Consider the following 23,740-nt stretch of genomic DNA (forward strand, 5'->3'; position numbering starts at 1 on the left):
AAAATGGGTTGGGTAGATTCATGAGGAAGACCTTCTTTGAATTTCTTTGGGGACCATTTTACACAATCAAGGGGAATTTTTTCCTCTAACTGCCTTCTAGAGAGTATAATCAGAGGGCATCATCCACAGTGGAGGATGGGGCATTCCTGCAGCATCTGAACAAAAGGGGCATTTGCAGAAGGAACTTTAAGGGGGAAGAACAGATGCTTCCCCCTCCCTGGGCTGTACATACCTCTTGCTTTTGGTGTGAGAGTCACACGGGGACAGGGGCTTCCCAAGCTGCATGAGTATGATCCTCCTGTGAGGGCCTGGACTGGCTGCTAGATGGGAAGTGGCCTTGAGGAGCACCAAGGCCGCCCCTGTTCCTTCCAGCATGGAACCTGCCCGACTGCATTTCTGCTGCAGCTCCGGATGGTGGCCCTTCAGCCTCGCTTGGGTACTCGAAACTTTCCTTTTTATGGTTTTTGAAAACCAACTGTAAAAATATACAGGATGTCCCCAAAGCCTGCATACATAGGGAAAATGGAGACTACAAAGGAAAAATTTTGCAAAATTTTATAATGAATATTTTGTAAATAAAGATACATTTAGCTACAATTTCCCATTTTCCCTATGTATGGTGACTTTTGGGACACTCTGTACATTCTAAATAACACTTCATGATTTTAAAATGAATACATATTCATGATTTAAAAGCTGAACAATCAGTCTCAAAGTATAAAAATAAAATCACCCCTCATTCCACAAGCCAGAGAAAATGGCTAACTTTTAGAGATTTTTTTCTCTTTTAAGCACATACACAGGTTTACATACATTTTTTTTTTACTTTTTTTTAAAGACTAGTCCAGTGCAGTAGCGAGGAGGGGGGAAAGTAGTAGAACAAGGAGTTCAATCTGTAACTGACTGAACAATCAAGTGAGATAATTCACTACCTTCTGACCAACCAACATTTTTATAAAAACAGAGTTAATGTAATGTGCTCTGTTGTGCATCCTGCTTTCTCTCCCACTGACTTTCTAGAGTGAGCATTTCTTCGTCATTGAAAAATCTTGATAGACTTCATCATTACTAACTATTCCCCTTTCATTAAATACTTAAATGTGTGGTTCTCCCCATTATAACACAGCAGTGAAGAGCTTTGTACATTCCTGCATCTATCTGATTATTTCCTTAGGAAGAAAATTCCTTGAAATGGAATTGCTACTCAGAGGTGTGATACGTACTACTAAGTTGTCCTGTGAGAAGATGATGACAATTTAGATGTATTCCAACTAGCACTGGGTATTTTCCTTTCAAAGAGTTGACAGTGTAAGAAGCAAAACAGTATCCTTTACGACTTTCGTCACTTTTCAAATGGTTTTGACCCTACAGTTCACCTAACTGTACCCTCATTTCTCTGTAAGAGTAAGAAACTCTTGACAGATGCCGTGATAAATTCAAAATATACCACCCAAGGCAATGTTCTGGTTTCCTAGGCTAGGGAAGCCATCTAAAAAGAAAATGAAGTTAGGGCAGTTTGATTTATTCCTGGTGAACCTAGGTTAGCTGGACAAAATCTTTTAAATTTTGTAATATTTATAATAAATCTATTGAATAAGCCATCAAAGAATTTGAGGTAAGCCTTTTCATTTCTAAGATCTGCTTATAAATATCAAGGCCTATTTCCAGCCTTTTAGACTAGTTTCCTGTCTGCCCTGATTCTTAAGAGTGCTGGCAGTTTTGCCATCATAACATTGAATGATCTTTCAGTATTTGGGATCATGGGGTTTAGGGCATGGATGCTGTTAGAGTGATCGGGTGTTTCTGTTTGAGTCCCTCTTGTTGGACTTCTGTGTCCTCATAATGAATTTTCTTTTCTGTACCTTGTGCAGTTGAAAGAAACTAAGATGTGGTGCTCTCCTGTCTTTTGTCTCCTGTTAACTTGACCATTTGTCTTGGGCTGTAGCCAATCTGAGAATTTTCCTCTCAGTGGACTTGAAAAGATTTTTTTTTCTTTTGGCCTAAATATCAAAAGGATATTTTTCAAGGCTCAGCCCGTTTCAGACCTATGTCTAATACATATGTTTGCGCTATTCTTTTGATTGTGTCTTTGACTAACTGATGATTTCCTATGTTCCCCATAAATCTCACCTCATCAGACAGCTTCTCATGCTGTCAGTGATGTTTCTTTGGGCATCCTTTCCCTCTATCATTCCGTTTTCCCAGGCAGCGATCATGGTTTCAGCCAGGACCAGAATAACTCTGAAGGTCAAGACAGGTCACTCCTGTAGCCTTGCTTGGGATGCTGGAAGAGCAGGAATTGGAGAGGCCCTGTGGGTCTCGTTGCCACATACTCCTCTGGAAATGATAAAGCCCTTACACCTTGAAAACTTCCTGCCATAGCTGTTCTTCCCCTTCGTTCCCCAGCCCCAAGCTGTAGTATAGCAGGGTTTGGGAATCTGGGACTTTTTTTTTTTTTCTGGAAGTATCCTTTGCAGTTGTTAAGGATGTGTTATATTTCCTTCTGGAGCATTTTTCTGGAGTTGTTTTTTTTAATCTTTTTAAAGTTTTCTACAAACTTTCTAAAGTTCTTGCTCCTCTCTCTTTTCCTTCCTTCCTCCCTCTCTCTCTATATATGTGCATGTGTGTGTATACACACACACATACTCAAGCACACATTTATAAGTAAACACGTGTATAAGCACACATGTATACATGTACATATATGTGTATACATATATGTAAATAAGCATGCACAGCAGATAGATTTGTAGAGGAGTCAGGTGAAGTGAGAGTGGGGAGGTAGAAGAGAGTTAATGATGTTGCATTACCCAGAAGATGAGATTTGATTCTAGTTGTACCTAATAGTCATGTCTGAAAAATAGTCTGTTATGATGGGAAAGGAGGAGCACTGGAGATGTCATTACCAGAATTAATTGATAGCGCTCTAGAAAACCAATTGTTTGCCCCCTTTTTGTTTTGAGGTGAGGTATTTTTATAGGGACTTTATTGAGGTATTGTGGCTTAGACTGGATGAGTGGAGACATCATCTATTTATCCATCTAGAACAACATATATGGAAACTTGCTGTCATTTAGAGGTATTTTATTTAAGTTTTTATTGTTAGGTTTCCCTAGTGAACATTTTTTGGGAGTTGGTAAAAGGCAAGGATTGGAGGATGAGTACTTGCCACATTCTTCTTGAAATATAATGGCCCAGTTAGGACAAAAGCAGACATGGAACTTTAACCGATGATGCTTTGCAAGTGGTTTCCTAAGGGACCCGTCCCACCCCTGCATTGCTGGGCTGTTTTCCCTGCTCAGGGTAAAGAAGCTTTACCTATGATTTTAGAAGTAGCTAATTTAGATGGAGCAACTTTATTAATTACCTAAAGGCTCATGTCAGGCAATTGATTTCTCTAGCATAATTGTAGATTTTAATTCAGGCTTTTGACGTGCATAACTATTTTACTTAAAATATTTTACTAATCTTGGGTGTTTTTATAAAACTCAGTTGTCCTGCTAAATGTATGCTGAAATGTCCTTTCTCTTTTCTTTCATTACAAAGGGTGGAAAACTCCTTTCTTCCTCCCCATTGGCTTCAGAAAAGATAGTATTAAATGCCAAGAGTGAAAGTGACCTGTTTTTTGACTTACTGCACACAGAGAAAATCATAGCTGTGAAGCAGCTATGAGAGGTTCAGTGCCCAGAACTGTGGTTGGCACTGGAGTCACACCTGGGGCTCACCTGAGGCCTGGCCCAAACCAGTTGTCCAGCCTTATTCTCTGTTCCCCCTGCAGGAATCTCTTCCAGTAGCCTGATGAACAAGTCTGCTGTGTGGTGTGAATACCTGCAGCACTCCTGCCTGCTTGTTCTCCAACTATTCTCCTTATTACCTCCCGTTCCACTTATTTTAACCCTATTGCCCAGAAAGATTGTGGAGAGCTTTTCTGAACCACCATACACCACAGGGCTGGGAGACTGACTAGGGAGGGACACTGTCTCAGTCCAGCCGGATGGCAGAGGCAGGCTTCTGCAGCTCTTGTTCTTGGAAGTGTTGGGCAGGGCAAGGCAAGACTTTTTTTTCCAATGAGTTCTTCCCCAAATACCAACTTGGAAGTCAAAGTTCCTGTGCGTGGTTCCAACCTGTAGTATACTTGTCCCTTTAGCCCAAAAGGTAGTCTCGAAAGCAGAACATCCACTTCCTCAGGTGCCATCTTCATACAACACTTATAATGTCACAACGAAGGAAACCAATGCCCTTACAGTACTGCCCAGAGATTAATTTTGTGGTTGAATTTCTGCAAAGTGGAGATTTTAATCCTGAAGTGACTGTGATATCCACCTGCCAAAGAACACAGTGATCTGATTGTAAATGGTCATAAGTTGCAAGGAGGCTGGGGACATATCACTTAATGCATCACCGCTCAGACCCCAGGGGCCTCAGAATCCGCTGAGGGCTTGTTAAAGCACACACTGCAGGCCCACCCAGAGTCTCTGATCAGGAGGGTGGAGTGAGGCCGACAATTTGCATGTCTGGTAAACTCCCGGGTAATGCTGATGCTGTAGGTCTGGGGGCCACACTTTGAGTGACACTAATTTAACATATTTGCAGACAGTGGTTCTTACACTTGGTTACACATTGGAATCACCTGGGAAGCTTTTAAAACTCTTAATGCCTGTAGGCCACTTCCCAGACCAATTATACTTTGTGTGAGACCCAACTGTCAAGCTAGGCAGATGAGTCCAGTGTGAGACCGGCTTTGATAACCCTTATTCTAAGAGAGGGCAGCTCACATTTTAATGCACTTACAAATCGCTCTGGGCTGTTAAAATTTAGGTAGGTTCTGGTTCAGGAAGTCTGGGGAAGGACCTGACCTTCCAACGAGATCTGGAGTGATACATATTTAATATCTCTGCTGCTGGTCCAAGAACCATACTTTGGGTTGCAGGGCTCTAAAATGTTGGGGTAGAACAGGGTGTCTCAACCTCAGCTCTGTGGACATTTGGAGCCAGACGGTTCTTTGCTGTGCATTGTAGAATGTTTAGTTAGTAGCTTCCGTGGCCTCTGCTAAATGTTACTAACACCCTACCCACCCAGTTGTGACAACCAAAAATGTCTACAGACAGTCCCAAATGTCCCCCAGGCGTGGGGGTGGGGGGTAAAAATCTCTCTGAGTGAGAACCACTGGGGTAAGGTTACTTACTGCCTCTGGCTTTCAGGACCCCTCCCACTTCTTCACATTTCTCGGTTTAATGGAACCTTTATTCTTTTGATCAGGAGAAAAACCATTTATCTACCTCTAGACTGGTCCTGAATTCCTGGAAGAGGCCCCACTACAATTAGAGTAATTCCTATCGAGATGAATTAACCATCACCTCCTTTGCCTAAGGCTGAGAGAGGTGGCAGGGTGGTGGCAGTAGATGCTGGAGAGGGTGGAGGGGGGCGTGTCGGGGGGAGACAGAATGCTTTTCTAGGTTTTCTCAGCAATGGATTTTGAAAGACCTCAGTAATAGCTTTTTTTTTTTTTTTTTTTTTTAGCCGTTTTTCTAAGTGAAATTTTGCTTGTCCCCATTTCTAATCATCTCTGAGTTAATAAGACAACAAAACAACTGAGCACCATACCTCTGTTCTTTCCTGTTACATGAAGTTTTTGGCATGTGACCTTTTAACAAGCCCATGAATAATTTCCTTAATTGACTGGCTGGTGATGTTTTCATTGCTCAGCGTAGTTGCAGTTCAGTTAACAGCACACACGCACTCTGACCCCCACCTGCAGACCCACCCACAGGCTATTTGATCAGGGAAGGTTGCAAAAAATCTTTCACGGTTTTGAACTGGAAGTGTTTGTTACACAAAGCATGTTAATGGTTAATAAAATTACTGTGTACCCATGCATCAGTTTTATCCACAAATTCTCTAATTTGGGTGAACCACCCCTGGCATTAATGGGGCAGATTGGATGTGGAGTTGTGATTACCCAGGACCTCATTATACAAGCTCTGTCCAGGGCGGTGCGGCTCTTTCCCATCTGTCAGAAAGCCAGTGGACTGGTAATTAGAGAGGGGGTGGGCATTGCAAGGGCTGCTCAAAGCCACAGGGCAGTTTTCTTTCAATATGCATAGGATGCAATCCCCCCCACCCCTGTTTAAGAAAAGGGAATGGCAGGTTACTTTAACTCAAAATCCTTGGGCCGGCAAACTAGAGCAAAATGGGGTACTTGCAGCAATAGGGCAAATTGAGATGAGACTTAGATAAGCCAGTAGAATAATTATGATGGGAATAGTAACTTTCCTCTTTATTGTACCCATAATCATTCATCCTGTGTGGCTGGCAACCTGTCCTTACAAGGCTGTTTCTGATCTGGGCAAAATAAAGGCCACTGTTGGTGAAGTCATCTCTGGATTTGTGGCCCCTAACACAGGCACAGTGGGTTATTTACAAACATGCCCTCATAATTTCTGGTTGTGGGACTTTTGGGAAGCAAATTATCCAATCCATGAGTCCACAAGACCTTGAAGTGCTGGCATTTCAGATGCTGTTAGTTCCCAAATAGTTTAGTTCCTGCAACTAACCTGCTTAGTTCACAGTTTAGGAGCTCTCTAGGAGCTAGCTTCCCTCAAATAAGAGGAAGCAGGTTCAAATGCTTTATTTCTCTTTGATCAACTGAGCCAGTGTGTTCTGTTTTCTTTTCTCTTAAGGGATATCGGATGGTGGTCTTTGTGTCTCAGAGCCAGCTTCTCCCTTCTGTGGAAAACAAGCCCCCGGTAGCTGGCCTGGCAGTCAGTGTGCCCAGACCAACCAGGGGTGGGAAACCTGTGGCCTCCAGATCCCCAATTGTGGCCCCTTGACGACCGAATCCAAACTTATTATTAAAAGGGATTTGTTCTGTAAAATTTGGATTTAGTCAAAGGGGCTGCACTCGAGGATCCAGAAGGCCACATATGGCCCCAAGGACAAGTTTCCCCACCCCTCCTGGGTGCTCAAGAATCATTCATGGAACATATAAAGACTCCAGAGTCTGAGCCCATCCTCCTGTAGAAATCATCCTCAGATCTGGGATGGGGCCACAGAATGCATAGTGTAACAGGTGCCTCAGAGCATGCTCTGGAGAAGCAAAGACAGCATAAGAGGAGCAGCAGGATGGTGGTGCCTGGACCACAGGCCCCGCCCACGGGATACGGGTGGACGAGTCCACAGCACAGCCTGGAAGCCTTACACACTTTTCTCATTCACTTTGAATTTGGGTTTCCTCGACTGCTGGAATGTCTGTCTTATTGGACAGTTGTGAGGAGTAAACGGGCTGGCATAGGTGAGGCGTCTGCCCTGTGCCTGCTGCTTAGGAGGTATTCAGCAGGTGAAGCTGACACTTGCCCACCAAAAGGACCAGCTCTGCCCCTGACATGCCTCCAAGGTTGGGGTCATTGGTATGCTCTTCTTAAATGAGGTTTAGGTTCACCCTGTGTGCACGGAGATTATGGCGGCCTTTCTGTGAATTCATCACCGCTCCTTCAAAACTATTCCCCCATTAGTCATCAGTCCATGTGTGACCCAATTTGGTTCTCTTGGCTTTGTGGATTGGCCCCATTTGATGGACTTGGGAACTTGATGGCCATTCCCTGGCACCCAACAAGAGAAATCAACATCCTAAAATGACTTAGAACAGGGTTTCTCAACAGGGTTGGTGTGGTTAACATTTTGGACCAGATAATTCTTTGTTGTGGGGGATGTCCTTTGCATTGTAGGTTGTTTATCAGCATCCATGGTATCTACCACTAGATGCCAGTAGCTCTCCTCCCCAAATATGACCATAGAAAATATTTCCAGACATTGCAAATGCCCCCATGTTCCCTGGGGGGTAAAATCATTCCAGGTTGAGAACCACTGACTTAGAGCCATGCCTGTGCCTTAGGAAAAAATTCCCAAGTCTCTTGCTTCATAAGGAATACCTGGAGAACTTTGTAAAAACAAAACAGAGCTAACAAACGATACCTGCCTAGGCTTTAATGGTGACTATGGAGTCAGAAACTGTAAGGCGGAGCCCTGTAATCTGAATTCTTCGTGAGCCCCATAGATGGTTCTGGTGAGCAGGCAGTTTGGGGGTGAAGAGACTTACCCTGTCCTGGTCACTATGTGAGTGCATTACCAAAAGTTTGGCACTTGTTCCAGAGGCTGCATCAGAAAAATGAGGGCAAGCAGTTTGAGAAGAAGGAAAGAAAAGTTTATTAGTTTCCCAGCAAATGAGGAGGATGGTAGACTCTCGTCTTAAAGGGCCATCGTCCTATCTATAAGCAGAAAAATCGAGCTTTTAAAGGGAGTTTTCAGTTTCCAGCTATTGCTGTTTAACTATAGCACCTCTGAGGAAGACAATCTTGTGACCTGTGTCTGGACAATTCCATTGAGCCATCTCCTGTGGTACAAAGAACAAAGGCCACTCCCCTGCCTCTCTGATTACTGGCCTCGGGCAGGGATGCAGGTTTTGATTCTCAAAAAGAATGTGTGTGTGTGTGGGGGGGGGTGTTCGAAGAGACAACTCATAAAACATTATACCCTTTTCAGGCCATTCCCACTGTTACGATTGGGTGACCGTGCCTGTTACAGTCTAATCCTAAAGATGAATTCAGTATCTGCCTGTGTTGACTCACAGGGTTAGTAATTGGAAGTGAGATTGTAGATGAGAAGGCATTGCGGACTTTAAGGGTGAGTTATAGGTCCTGCCATAGGAAGATGAGGATCTGGTCCAAGAAAATGAGAGAAGTTTGTGTGTTTGGATCAGCTGCATTTTGTGCATCATCTAAATAAGTCACCTTAAAAAAAACCCCTGTGCCAGGCACTGTGCTAATACGCTCTGCATGTAAATTGACTCAGAGCTGAGTCATGCTGCTGTCTCCATTATGCAGATGATATAACTATGGCACAGAGAGGTCAAATAGCTTTCCTGGCGTCTTGCGTTGCTAGTGAGCGCTGGTGCCGTGGTGCAGCCAGACGCTGGCCCAGGGCTGAGCTTTGAGCAGCATGTTATTGACGCTTCTTGTAGCAAGAGTGAGGGCTCAGAGCTTCCACTGCCACTGCATTTCAATGGACTTCACTGAAACTCTTGTGCATGAAAATTCCCTATTATCGGTGTTTACATTATTAACTAACAAATTGACAAATCAGTCATTTTTAGGACATTGATTTGATTCTCTATTGGGTGAATGTGTGGCTCTATCAAGTATGGAATGACAGGTTGTCTTGTTATAAGGGTCTCTCCCTCCCTGGCTTCTCTAATGGGGTAAGATGTAGAGTTAGATAAATTATAACAAGGTTTTCTTCCTGTACACCACCTTGTCTTTTCTTTTTTTTTTGAGACAGAGTCTCACTCTGTTGCCTGGGCTAGAGTGCTGTGGCGTCAGCCTAGTTCACAGCAACCTCAAACTCCTGGGCCCAGCTGATCCTCCTGCCTCAGCCTCCCGAGTAGCTGGGACTACAGGTGTGCACCACCACACCTAGCTAATTTTTTTCTGTTTTTAGTTGTCTGGCTAATTTCTTTCCTATTTTTAGTAAAGATGGGGGTCACACTCTTACTCAGGCTGATCTCAAACTCCTGAGCTCAAGCAGTCCTCCTGCCTCGACCTCCCAGAGTGCTAGGATTACAGGCATGACCCACCTGGCCCATCCTTGCTCTCTCTTTGACAACATACTATGACTGTCCCTGCCCTAAGTTCTTCCTGGAATGCCCCCGGCCTGGGACTGGGGCCTGAGGCAAGGGAGGACCTGGCTGCAGGCCATTGATTGGCAGTGATTCTAGGAGTGATCCAGGAAGCTGGGGTGAAGTAGGGGGAGAGTTAGGAAAAGTGGAAAAGCTAGTTAAGGTACGTTATCAGGGTCACTTTTGTAGGCTGCGGGGCGAGGGGGGGGGGCTTGATTTTACCTCTGGCTCTGAGGGACACCATGCCACCCTCGTGGGCGCTGAGTGAGACAGTGTCTGAGAGCTCGGGGAGCCGCCCACGAGGCCGTGGAAGGAAATCTGAGCTGGCCAAGGGGATGTGATGTGGCATCAAAAGCATCTGCTCTACCTCCTTGTCCCCTGCAGTCATGCATGTGACCCCCAGTGGTTTAAGAAAACATCCTCCCTACCAGTCTTTACTGTGGGATGGCCTTGTATTTATTCAGCACTACAGCAAGTTAACATTTAGGTTCCTTAATTTCCCCATTTCTAAAACAGGCAGAATGATAATGACTATGTAAACGATGGCATTTCTCTCTGGAGATGGTGTGACTGGTAATGTATTTAGTTTGTACTACTGATTTAGGGACCAAATCTACAGTCTGTTTATGAAGATCTGTATTTTATAGGGAAGCCTTAGCATTTTGTGAATCTAATAACAGATTTCTGTGTCACTGGTGTATTTTTAAAGTTCCAGAATTTTTAGGAACTAGCCCCTCAGGGTGAAAGCTTTAGGATTAATTATCAATGTGTTTTCCCCAAGTTACAATGTAACGAGGCTCCGGTGTATCGATATTCTTCAAATAATTTTAGATCATTCTGTTTAGAAACCCAGCTTCCTAACTCAGTGGATGAATAACATTTTCTTTTAAACATGCTCTTTCTGGATTATCTATTTTTTTCTCTCTTACTCTGGGAAATGTCAGCCCTTCAAAATAGTAGAGCGTGTAGGTCACAGAGAAGTTGCAGACATAAGTAAGATTCAGCCAAAAACGTGGTGCATATTTTTTTTTTGCCATCTGACAACTCTGCGGTGATATATGAAAGGAAGCTAACAATTTGTGGATTGCTAAGTGGGAAACATATTTTTCCTCCCTAACTTGCCAGTGGGTAAATAATACCTACTGTTCAATTCTTACATTTTAGTTATGCAAATAAATCTGTGCCTTAAACCTGTTGATTTAAAATAAAAATCTTTAATGAGCCAGAATCCCCATTGCTACAGCTAGACTAGAATTTTATTAATACAGTGTCAGGACCTTGGTGATTAAGTCAAAGTTGCTAATTTTCAAGATGAGGAAAGTGAAGTCAAGAGATATTTTCCTATTTGTCCCCAAGTTAATGATGAGGATGGATCTAGAACCCAGAAGTCCTGAGCCCCGCCCCCAACATAGTGACTCCACTAATACTGCTGTTTCAGTTAGAAAAAATTACACACAAAACCATGTGCAAAAATCATGTGTGTATGTTTAGATTGGCAGACACCCAGGTAAAGGAAATTCCAGCTTATCTGTGTTGCAAGCCTTAGATTTGGATTTGAGTCGCCAGCCCAGCCCTTGACTAGCTTTATAACCCTGGGTAGGTCAGAGACTTATCTGAGACCTTCCCCATTTCTCTCTTTCTCCCTGAATCCTCTCCTTCGGCCCTTCTAACATGTGAGATGGGAGAGGGGATGCATATCCCACATGGCAGTGTGAATGAAAACCACCAAGGAGTCCAAGAGAGTTCTCTGCAAACCACGGATCCTTACCCACATGGTGAAGGGTGTTTGCCCCAGGGAATTCACAGCCCTGGGACTTGGCCCCAAGCCTCAGCTTCAACATGCTCTCATGGCTTTTACCAGCAGTCCCAGTGATGGAGGAAGATGCCAGAGGATTAAATCAGAAATGTTATCTTTAGTATTTTATATACACTTAATATCATCGTAATGAAATTTTACCCATCTTATGTTTACTACAACTCTGGGTGGGGGGAAGTGGTCTTTTTGTCATTCCCATTTTTCCTATGAGGAAACTGAGTGTTGGAGAGGGGGACACGAGCAGCTGAGCCTGGGTGTAAGCTTCCCACCTCTCCCCAGAAATAGTGCTATAACCCACTCAAACACAGCTGATGCACCTGAGCCCTCTCAAAGTATGGGCATAGAGTAGATGCTCATGAAAACCTGATTAACTTACACCATCAAGTTTGAGACTTGATAGAGACCAGTATGTCACATCTTGTGAGGGTACAGATAAAGGGAAATGTTAAAGATGATATAGCTGGAAAAGACATTTCTAGAAATTTTCTTTTCATTATAAAAGTACAGCATCTGGGAAAGTAAAAGGGAACAAAGTCCTTCTTATCATTGTTACTTTATAGTATATTTCCTTTCAAAATCTTCCCCCAGGTTTAGATGTATTATTTACATTTTTCTAGTTTGTATTAGTTTGTATATGTACAATTTTATATCCTACTTTTTAATATTTTATCTTTTAGACACTTGTTATCTATCAACAATTTTTTTTTTAAATGGCACCAAATAGCCAACTGAATTGATGTATCACAGTTACTTAAACACTGCTTTTGTGGTACATTTAAATTTCCCACTTTTAAAAATAAAAACTGCTGCTGTGAACATTCTTCTGCAAGCAGGTTTTTCTTTAGGGATCGATTCCCAGAAGTGGATCAAAGCGAATGAGCAATTTAAGCCAATTACTTTAAATACAGTAATTAAGGTTAGAAACACTCGAGAATAGGTTACTAAGGAAATGATAAGAGTATTTTTGCAGGGGTTAAAAGAAAGAAAAGATTTAATTAACCAGGTTATGCAGAGAAGCCTGTGTTCAGAAGGTGCTGAGCTTGTCATTTCCCACGGAGACAGGGCAGCGGGTGCCGCTGCTTCCACCCTGGGCGGGAGTGCTGTGGGTCCCACGGGGGCGCCCATTCTGCGCCTCAGTCTCTGCGACTCAGTGAGATTGTTCATTCAAGAAGTGGTTTTCTGTGCATGCCATGGCATTGGGATTGCCTGCTTTTCAGGATGGACTAAAACTCGAGGTGGCTCCATCCTGCTGTGAGCAGACAGGCGTTCCCCAAGGAGCCTGAAGCGGGCAGGTCCTTTCCCTGGTTCCAAGTACTGTGCTTTTGAGACAGGCTTTTGCTGCCACTGCTTATGATGTATCCCTATCAAGAATCTGTATCTTCCAGCTTTGCTGCAATAACAAAGAACCCCTCAAATCTCAGTGACTTGTACCACAAACATACATTTTTCAGTCACTTTCTGTGTAGGCCGAGGTTTGGTGGTGGCCTGTTCCACGTGAGTTCTTATTCTAGGCAGGAGGAACCACTCCTCTCTGAGGACCACCGGGCAGAAATGGGGCCAGGCCACCTGTGCACATTTAGGCCATCTGCCCAGGCGCCCCCTCACGTGCTATTGGCCAAAACAAGTCACATGGCCAAGCCTGACAGTGGGTGGGATGTGCGCTTCCCCTACGCAGGGGGCTGCCAGTCACGTGGCAGAGGTAGGGGTGTGTAGTGAGAACAAACTGCTGTGAGCAATGACACAATCGTCCACAGGCCCACTGGGACTTGGCCTCCTTGTCTCTTCTGACGTCCATCCATCCATCCGCTTGTCTCCTGCAGCACAGAAGCCTGAGAACTTGGCTCAGTGCATGAACTACTTTGTCCCTAGTGTGAGACAGTCACCAGCAGCACAGGGCTTGCTCACCTGGTATGTGACTGACGCAGCGCTGGGCCACTTCGTTCCTGTGGCAGATGGTGTTTTCTGAGGATGACCACAGCCATAGCCCCCCTCCCACATGGTCGTCTGCAGTGTTACCCTGTCACTCCCCCATCGAGAGGTGGTGCCTCGTTCCTCTTCCCTTTAATCTCAGCAGGCCTGTGACTCACAGGCTGAAGAATGCTCTGGAAGGATGCTACATGACTTCCAAGACCTTGCAGCTTCTGCCTGGTTCTCGTGGAACATGTGCCCTGGGGGAGTCAGCGCCATGTCGGAGGCCCTCCCCAGGGACGTTGGTTCAGCACTCTGATTGACAGTCCCAGCTGAGCTTGGCCTCCCAGCCATCCGCGTTGTGGGATGAATCATCTCGATTTTCAGTCCTTGTTATCATCCACCTTGGCTTGAAGGTCCAAGGACAGAGAGTCTTGGGTCAGGTGCCTTTGTCCAAGGCAGTGACTGTGAGTGTCAGTCAGGGGAGCCCGAGAGGAGGACTGAGGATCGTTCCCAGTGACGGGGGCTTGGGGGCAGGTTGACGGGGGCATGGGGGCAGGTCGGGCCCTATAGATGCTTGCCTGGGCCACCTTTTGAAAGTGGAAATCTCATCATTTTAATTCACCATTTCCAAAGCTGTCAGAGGCTCTGCATGGTTTTCATAAGAGCACTTAAACCCTTAGCTTAGTAGCACATGAGGCTCTGCAGGGTTGGGCCTGGTCCACCTCTCTGCTCAGCTTCCCAGCCAGGGTCCCTCATGGAATCTTCATTCTAGGCTTACTAGAGCATGTGTGATTTCTTGAAAAAAATTATCTACTTTCAAGGCTTCAAGTGTGCTGATAATTCTCAATTTATGTCCTGGCCTGAGCATTTATCTCCCTGTTTCCAACTGCCTTGTCAACACCTCCACTTGGATGTGTCACAGACACACCCGAAACTTACTGTGTCCAAGACTGAGCTCCTGAGCTTTTCTCCCCCCAAACCTGCTTCTCCTACAGTCTTCCCCACTTTAGGAGATGCAGTTCCATCCTTCACTTTTCTCAGGTCCGAAGCCTTGAGTCATTCTCGACTCCTGTTTGTTTCACGTCATACATTGACAAACCATGTCAACTGTATCTTCCGAATATGTCCCTGAACAGGCCAAAACTCAGAATCGGAATATCTCCAAAGACTCCCCTTCAGTGCCGCCACCCTGACCCAGGACATCGTTTGTCACATTCTCACCTGGCCTGGTCAGTGCAACAGCCTCCTGACTGTGCTCCCTGTGTCTGCCTTTGCCAGGCAGCCGCAGTCCTGTTAAAACACACCCGTTGTGTCATTTGCAAGTCCGAGCCCCTGTGGCTTCCCATCTCTGTAAGTGCCAAGTCCTTACAATGGCTCCACGCCCTTATGTGATAGGCCCCTCACCCTCTGACTTCACGCTCCGTTTCTCCCTGCACTCAGCTCCTTGGCTGCCTTGATGTCCCTCCAAGTCAGGCAGAATCCTGCCCCAGAGCCTGGAAGGTTCTTCCCCCAGATCTCTGCATGGCTTGTCCCCTAGAACGGTGCCTGGCAAGGGCAGGTGTGCAGTGAAAATGTGCTGAATGAATGAACCCTGATGTGCCTGTGGACTCGCTTTTCCTTTCCCCAGAACACACCCTCGCTCCCTGACCAAGCTAACTTTTTTTGGTTCATTCAAAGTCAGCTGAAATCTCAGCCTCTCTAGGGAGATTCCTGTGTGATTTAAAAGACCTCTTTCTCTACTCCTGGAGGAAAAGGACTGTGTCTTGTTTGTCATTGTAGCTAACACATAGCAGGTTTCTTGGCACGTGGTAGACCCTCAGTATTTCCCTCAATGTCAACTTTGGGATTGTGTTTACTTGTGTTTAATGGGCAGTGTGTGTACACACACAACTACAGAAACCACGGTAGGGGCTACAGGGAAGAGTGAGCCCCTGTCCCCCATGTGTTTTCAGCAGAAGCTGTTACCGCTCTCTTTGGGCATCTGCCTGGATATGTAATATGCATAGACAAGCAGTTATACGTTCAGCAAATATTTAAGAAACATTTAACATTGATGCAGGAAATTGCCCTGGTTTTGAAAATATTTAAGTGGGTTCACCTTGAATGACCAGTTTACTGAAGTAGTAAGATTTCTGGACATTTGTGTTCTCCTGAGAAACAGGTTTACACTGAGAGTAGTTTTAAAAATCTTCTAAAACCCACCGGTGCACTGACTTCACTAGGTCATACATACGGAATGTCCGCCTGCCCGTCTGCCCTGGGTCTCGCAGGAGCCTGTGAGACCCGCCCCTCCCCACACTGCCCCTCTCCGCCCACCCTGGCATTGGTTCTTCCCGGGAGCACCGCAGTTTCCTTCCCCTGGACTTCCGGCTTCTACCCGTGTCCCTCGACCGTCTGTTCTCAAAAGAGCAGCCAGAGCAATCCCCCCTTTTCGTATGTGAGTCAGATCAGAGCATTTCTCTGCTCAGTCCTCTAGGGTTTCCTGTCCTGCTCAGAGTAAAAGCACAGTCCTTATTACGCTGTAAGGCCCTGCAGGCCACTGAGTTCCAGCCGTGCTGGTCTCGTCACCGGTTGTCAAATGTGCAGTGCGCCTTCCTGCCAGGGAAACACAGGGCTCGTCCCCAGGGAGCCACAGAGCTAGCTCTCCGATCTTTCAGGCCCTTGGTCAAATGTCCCCTTATCAGAGAGAAGCGTGACTACTGGACATAACATAACACTCCCATTATTCTCCCCCTTTATTGTGCTTTATATTTCTATACGTAACATGCTCACTCAGTCATGTGTTCATTGTCTGTCTTTCTGCACGTGAGCTCCGTGCGAGCAGGCAGTTGGTCTGTCTTGTTCACTGCTGACTGCCTGCCTAGGACATAATAGTCAGTGAGCGTTTTATTGACTGGTTGAAAGAGCCTGGGCTCTTTGAGCAAGAGTCTCAGGCTGCATTCCGCTTGCTGTGTGTGTTGGAAGTAGAGGTCCTGGGTAGATTTGGCAACTTGTAAATAGGATGTTCTCTCTACCCATTCCCCTCCACCCCAGCAGCATGAGACCCGGGGACCCAGGCTCACGAGATGCGTCTTTGGCTCAGGTCAATGTATCTCGCTGTCTGGATGTTCCTTCTCAAGCTTAGCAAGCCCTCAGCTAGACTCACTACCGCCCTTGGATGTGCTACCTCCTCTGCCTTTTTGGCCAGTTTTGAAATTGGGGTTGCACTTGCGTCCTTCTCCTCTGCCCACGTCCAGTCAGTCCCAAGTCTTGCCAGTTCTGTCTTCTCTTCTCGGCGTCTTTCCATATTGATTCTTCTCAGCTGTCATAGCCCCTGTGCAGGGAGTCATCACTTTGCTTTCATGGCTACTGACATTGTCACCCAGCAGATTCCCCTGCCTCTCCTTTCTGTCCTTTCAACCCTCCCCACCCCAGCCACAGTCAGGAGGTCTCTGCAAAGCCCAGATCACATCGTGGGGCTCCTTTGCTTAACCCTTCAGCGACTTCCTGTCACCGCCATATGTTTCCCAACTTCAGATGTGTGTGTTCCACCTCGATGATTTTTGCCCTATCCGGGTGCCACCCATCCTGTTATTTACTTAATATTTATTTAAATGTATTCATATTTAATTTTTTCCCTAAGCAATAATATCTTTGAAGTCATGGGGTGATAATCAGGTTTTTTTCTAATGTACATTAAAATGTTACTGTTAAATACAACAGACTGGTCCATATAGCACCTGAGATCCACTGTGTGTAGGTACCATGGGTGACGCACCTGCCATCTTGAAGGAACTTCCAGGACCTTCCAGGACACTTGGGGCCTTTGTCCGGTGGCCCTTGCGTTGCTGGTCCCTTTGGGCAAAATGCTCCAGGAACAGCTTCTCCACTTGGAACTTCCACTGAAATAGGGCCCCACAGTGCTGTGTGTCTTCATGCTGTTGTTCATGAAGTTTCTTCCATCTAGAGTACCCTCTGCAGCCTTCTGGTTTCTTTGCTTGGCCATCCCTGTCCATTCTTGCATACCCAGCCTGGATGTCACACTGCAGAGCCATCTTTCCTTCTTAGTCCAGTACCCCCCAGGTTGTGCCTGTCATGCTAAGCCCTTTCTCTATTTTATTCCTGGTCCATTGCCTATTTTCACATTCACGAGGGATGACTGTCCTACAATGATTTCCAGGTTTTCTATCCTCAATTGGTGCTCTATGGAGGTGGGGTATAGATTTTGTTTGCCTTAGCCTTAGGGCCAGGTGTGGAGAACTTAAAATATGAATGCCTGGAGTTTCAAATGCCTTTCTAAAAGGCGGTCACCCCTGGTGGAGCAGTGTGTGTGGCTGGACATCGGTTGATGAGAATAAGAGTGAGACTTGGCATGCAAACCTGGGGTCTGGGGGGCTGACTGGAGGGAGGGAAATGAAGCCTTGTTTGGTGGGAGGTACCAAAGGCATGATGCCCCTTCATGGGGTTTCCTAGAGCAGACCCTTTAGCCCACATAAACGTACCCAATCTTGAGGAGTGGCTTGTGGGCTGTGACCCCTTTGGCAAGCCTCTATGTTTTCAGCCCAACCATTAGAGCTGCACTGTTCAGTATGGCAGCCACTAACCGCATGTGGGCATTTGAATTTTAATCACAAGTAGTCAGAACTGAAATTTCATTTCTGCAGTTGCACTGGCCACATTTGAAGTGTTCAATAGCCACAGGTGGCTAGTGGCTACCATATTGAGCAGCACAGAATAGAACACTTCCAGCATCGCAGAAAATGCTATGGGACTGCTCTGCTTATGGTTTGATTGTTTAACAGATTGCTCATGTTGACTTTTGTCCCTGAAGTTGAAGCCAGGAATAAAGTCCTACCTAAGTGGGATTTCAATTGGTTGGGTTCTGTTCAGCTGGTGTATTATTACAGCTAGAAGCAAAGGGCCCTTTGGTGATAAAGGAGAGGTTTTAGGGGTTGTGTGGTGAGGAGATGCATGGCCTAACCGTGGAGAGGGAATGGCCCAGCTGCCTGGAGAGGTCCGGCCTGAGTGACCATCCCTGGTCCGAGTCAGCCTCGTCCTGTCCACAGTCTAGTCACAGTGCAGCAGGTGGATGAAGTTAATGCAGAGGAGAGAGGTGATATAGGTCTAGAGCCAGGGAAGGGAGATGAGGATGGGTGAGAATGTGAGAAGGGCAGGAGCTCCTGAAGTATGGGAGGAAAGAGGGGTTGGCGGTGATGGGATGAGGGAGGGGCGGAGTCAATGGCGCTGTTTGGCATGGCCATCATAGAGAACAGAATGGCTCACATCCATTCGTTGCTCACTTTCTCCATCCTTTTATCCTGCCTCCAAACTGATTTCAGTTTGTGGCTTTATCTGAAATGGCAGAACACATGGAGGGAAAGAGGGCCTAGCTGGAAAAAAACCAACATTAGAAGTTGTGTGTCCGTAAGTACTGTGTTGTGCGATCACACCACTTGACTCTTTCATTTTTCATTACTTGCATCACATTGGAACAATGTCCCAGATTACAAATGCTTTGAAGACCAGGATGAAAGATGATAAATAAAACATTACACTTTAAACTCTTGGACTGACTTGGTTAAGCGCTAGGGTAACTTTGTGTTTTAAGTCTGCTGTAAATTAGAGGGGGATTGGAGAAATTTCTCTTGCTTGGTTTTTTTGATTTGATGGGAAGTAACTTAGAATTGGTATGCTAGGGCTCTGGCTTTATTAATGTAAGCCACAGGCCTTTAAAGCAACAATTGACAAGGGGACAAACTTTCAAGCTGACATCATTTTGGATGTGAACGTCTGACAGTAGGTTTTGCCCTTGTAGTTTCAGAGGCAAAAATTAGTACTTGCTTCTAGGTTGTTCAGAGATTTACAGTGCTGTGCACAATTAGTAATTTGTAGCCTTTAGGAGACGGAGTGAGGAGTGGCTTTAACCAATTCTAATCATTTCTTTAAAGTGGCTTTAACCATTTGTTTGGATTTTACTAGCTTTCTTTTAGACATTAAATATATCTTAATTCAGTGGTTCTTAAACGTGAGTGTGCATCGGAATCACCTGGAGGGCTTATTACAACACAAATGAAGGGAGCTGACCACTGGTCCCCTGGGAATTTCAACTCTGTGTCAGCCTAAGTTGATGGGAGGATACCTTGGAGGCAGAGTAGTTCATTTGCCTCTTTCTGACTCATAAAGTTCTCTTCTTCGGTGGTTTGGACAGGAGGGAGGAGTCGTCTACGTTCTTTCTGTTGACCTGGCTCTGCAAAGCCCTCTCCACTTGCTGGGCCAGCCTCTCCAGGTGGAGGCCATGGAGTGCTGACGGGGCAGTCACCCTTGGCCACCACCCCGTCCGGCCGCCCAGACCTGGTGGCGGCTCACACTCACAGATGCAGAGGCCGTCACATCTGCAGTGTCTGCTCCTGACTCAGGTCTTCACCGCATCCTGGAGACCTCTGCCATCCCAGGGCGTCAGTCGGGGTGCGAGCATGTGACTGTCCAGAGTGGCCAAATGGTTGACGGGGCTGGCCGCTGGGACGGAGTCACCTGCGTGGGGTTCTATTTCTGGGTGGACTTCACACTCCTTGGGTGACCTTGGGTGACCTTGGGCAAGGCTCCAATTCCTTGACTCCCCCGATTTTGACCACTTGTGTTTATGAAACACACTTGCCCCCATCCCCATACACACAATAGCAGAGAAACAAAAGCCTGGGTCTGGTGAGTGGCCTCCGAGGGATTGACGAGCTGATATGTGGAACTCTGAGTGCCCGAGGAGAAAGCTGCTGTGTAAACACAATAAATATATTATTAATAAAGCGTTAAATATAGCATTGCACCTTGTGCTAATAATAGCTGCCTTAGGCTGGTGGAGTGACTCCAGCACACAGGCTCCCAGCAGGGTGGAAGGAAGGGTGACTGCGGTTTTTGAATTTGCAACACATTTAAAAGAAGGTGAAAATGAGTTTTTAAAATATTTTTGAGCATATCCATAGGTATATCGGTGAAGAAAATAGGGTTATGGTTCTGGGTTATTCAACTTTAATAAATCAAATCACAAATTCCTTTTGATTTTCATTTTATTTCAGCATTGCTTTACAATGTGGGCTGTTCCATGGGAATCTGGCTGAGGTGTTCCTTCCGCCTTCCAGGCAAGAAGGGTTGGTGCCACCTTAGATTCCGTGGGATGAAACTTACGGATCGGTTAGTGTTTAATTAATCGGTTGATGACTATATCCACTCTTCAGGTGCACTGGAGCACCTGCTTCTTGCTATTATAGACACAGAAATAAAAAAATAAGGTCGTGCCCTTAGGAATTTATGGTGTAGTTTTGATTACAGATATGTAAGCACAAAATTACATAACAGGGCCATGTTGGGAGCGGGCTCCGTGGCTAGCGAGTGCACCGGGGCAGGCTTCCGGGAGTTGAAAGAAGAGACGGGTGGCAGCGGGGAGATGAGACATGTTCTTTACTGTCCGGGGGGATGCAGCCGTGGCTGGAGCATGGCAAAGAACATGGCGAGCACTTATATATGGCTCAGAACAATAATGGCAACATGCCATGGGAAAGCGTGATCACATGGGTTCACATAGGAGATAACACCTTGGTTACACAAGTGAACTGACTCATGCCTCCCCAAAAGGCCGGCGGAAGCCCACCGGCAATCATTTTAGTTTGGCCTAAGAAACCTACTGCCTGTACAACTGGATTTCTCTCACAGGCCATTGCATCCGTTGCACGTATCTCCTTAGGAATGTAGACACCTTTTGTGCATTACTGCGGCAGGCCTGCAGGGACCTGGAGAGAGGTACAGTCCTGTAGCTCACCACATTCCCTGTCCGAGAGAAGCAGAGGAAGTGCAGACATTTGTTCCCCTTGTCCCCCACGGTAGTATAGAGACCAGAAGCTCCCTTGAGGATGTGGTGACAAATTGCCTGTAGCATCTAGCACACAAGTGGTGGCTGTCCCACTCGTTTTTCAGGGAGAGAAAGCTGGTCAGTGAACAAATGCAGTAAGGGCCTCTTAGGGACCCATTCCCTCCTCCCCAGCTGAGACGTCCCTTCCCTCCCTGCCTCTCTCCCAGCTTGTACCCCACAGTGGATGCTTCCTAGGGACAGGCCCTCACCTGGGTCTAGGCTAGACGTTTTCAACCCTAGCACATTGGAACTGCCTGGGGAGCTTTTAAACAAATGCCAGAGGCCTGGGTTCACACACACACCCCTGGAGATTCTGATAAAATTGAACTGGAGTGGTCCCCAGGCAACTTTAAAAACAAAATTCCCCAGGTGGGTACAGTGTGCTGTGAGGACTGGAAAGTGCTGAGTTGGTGGCTGATTTACCTAAAAGGGTCAATCAAAGAGATAGATACTCTCTGTGAGTCACTCAGGCGTTTTGAGAATGGAGGAAAAAACTACACTGTGAAACTGACCTTGGAGGCCTATCTTGACTTTAGGCTCTCTTTCTGCAATGGGACCTCCCATGGCTCATTTGCACACAGGTAAAAATGGTTACTCCAAGTGCTGCTGGCCCATAGCTGTCTTCCAACCCGCACAGCTGGTCCTCAGGAGCCAGTTGCTTTGGGAGCATCGATTCCCGTAGCCCTGGAACACCCACTCTTGCTCCAGTATGTGGTCACGGAAGGGCCCTCCAATAGGCACACTTCACTCCCCCATGACTCTCTCCCGGCTGTGGCCCCCTTTTGTCCCTGATTGCCCTCTTAGGACTGTGGTTACCTGCCCCGGGTGCACTGTGTCATGTTAGCTGTGGCAGCGTGTACTTATTTCCAGAATTATAGGATGGTGGTGCCATACTGCTCACAGCATGGATGGGACGCTATGAGGTTATGCAAGGTGGTGAGTCTCTTTCCCTGGAGGTTCACTTTGGTGATAAAACCCTGAACTATATTCTCCTAAAGGTGACTTAGTGTCAACCCTAGGACTGTGGGTGGTCACCCTGGGGATATGGCAGCTTCCAGTTGAGTCCTCTCCCAGGCTGTGTCCTTGTCACCGTCGATTGTGCCAACTCTTTGGCCATGTGGAGCTCACCCATATTTTTTGCAGAGCCTATGTCATCTTGAGGGTGATATTCCTTCCATCATCCGTGTGTATGTTCATTTGCTCAAGTCCATGCCAAGGTCCCTAACCCATTCATTCCTTCTCCCTCCATCTCTGTTTTTTTGTGTGTTTTGCCCTAACCTGCAATGATTCCTTCTTTGTGTTTTTGAAAAGGTAAAACCTAAGAGTGTGGATCAGAAGTCTACTGAGTGGACTCCAAGCAGCCTTGTTTCCCTGCTTTTATTCCTGACTCATAAATTTGGGGGGTCATTTCTCTCCACAGGTGTATGAGCAGGGGCCATTTGAGTTAGGTGAGCAATTTGGAGCCGTGCTGTTAGTCCAGAGAAAGGAATCCAGGATGGATGATGAAAAGGGACTTCATTTGCTAGCTGGGGAAGAAGGCTGAGGAAGCTGCTAAATGGTGGAGGTTTCAGGCTGGGACCTAACTGTGGTCATTCTTGTATTCTTCTTTCTCTCCCTCTTCATTTTTATTTGGTAGTTTGACCCCTGTGTTAGTATCCTCATTTCCTCATGTTTCCCTGGACTTTCCATCTTTCTTTCTCCTGAGAGTTGTCGTGTCTGGGTTGTCAGAGGGCTTTTCCTGTGCCCCGAGTCCCACATACTTCCTTGCCCTCCCCCAGCTCCCGTCCCCAGCCATGTATCTGCCTGTTTCACCCCAGCCTCATCCCCAACCTGCTCCCGCTGCCTCCTGTGCCGGGTGTCTTGGGTGACCTCATCCTTCCTTCTTTCCCCTCATTTCTTCTTTTTAGAATCTCTCCATTTTTTTTGTCATTACCTAATCACTCCTCCTCCTTATCTTTGGGAAAATCCAAAGGTGTCTATCATATCATATCCAAAAGAGACACCCGGCGTAGACTTTTCCTTTGTTTATGCAACATTAATACTTTGAGTATCATCTCATGTCATCTTTAGGTGGGAAATATTATTCCCATTTGAAAGATGAGGGAATTGAGGCTAAGAGAAGTTCAGTTCCTTGATCAAGATCATGCATCCAGTTAAATGGCAGAGCTTGGCACGTCTCATGCCAGACCCTCTGCTTTTTGCTATTAAACTCTGCACCTTCTGGCTTGAGCAGGAATGAAATATTGTGTTTGCCAGGCCAGGAGGTGGGGGCGGATTTCATGGCCATGAAGACCCTTCCACACCAGTATTCATGGGATGCTGTGAGGTGATGCAGGGTGGTGAGTCTCTTTCCCATGAGGTTGACTTTGGTGATAACACCCTGAACTGTATTTTCCTAGAGGTGACTTAGTGTCAATCCTGGGACTGCGGGTGGTCACCCTGGGGGTGTGGCAGCTTTCAGTTG

At 46.1% G+C, this 23,740-nt stretch overlaps 1 protein-coding gene across 1 annotated transcript in view; it reads left to right on the forward strand.

The window, feature by feature from the left end:
- The window catches only part of TMEM163 (transmembrane protein 163), a 223,337-nt gene that overhangs the window by 154,467 nt on the left and 45,130 nt on the right, over window positions 1–23,740 (forward strand). The window lies entirely within an intron of this gene.

Source organism: Lemur catta, chromosome 8, assembly GCF_020740605.2.
Source record: "Lemur catta isolate mLemCat1 chromosome 8, mLemCat1.pri, whole genome shotgun sequence".
Classification (NCBI taxonomy): domain Eukaryota; kingdom Metazoa; phylum Chordata; class Mammalia; order Primates; family Lemuridae; genus Lemur; species Lemur catta.